We start from the raw sequence: 428 nt of genomic DNA, 5'->3' as shown, positions 1-428 counted from the left end.
TACTTAACTCTGGATATTGGGCTGAAGGCTGACCACAGTACTGGTTTTACAGGAATGGGTTACATAGATGATAAAATCCAGGTCAGTTTTATTTTCCAGCACCAGAGTTTTCTTCTGGGGAGGACAGTTCTGTAAGTGTGATAGTGGCTCATCAGCTACTACCGTAATATTTTCCACCACCACTCCCATTCTTTCCTGAATGAAGTCTAACAGCTTTTGAAATCGGGAGTGGGGCCTGGGAGGGGAGAATCGGTATTGAAATGAAACCTCTTCACACATTTGAGTTGAACAAGATGGCTAAGCAGGCTTGAGCTGCCATTAAAGCAGCCGAAGGAAAAAGCACCAGAAAGCAAATAGCACCAGAAAGTCCAGCTTTTCTGTATCCTAAAACTGGGACATTCTGATAAACAAAAAAAGTGACACATGTG

Source organism: Notechis scutatus, chromosome 1 (assembly GCF_049901735.1).
Source record: "Notechis scutatus isolate UNSWTSFEM ecotype Mainland chromosome 1, rNotScu1.2, whole genome shotgun sequence".
NCBI lineage: Eukaryota > Metazoa > Chordata > Lepidosauria > Squamata > Elapidae > Notechis > Notechis scutatus.
This window is presented reverse-complemented; position numbering follows the sequence as displayed.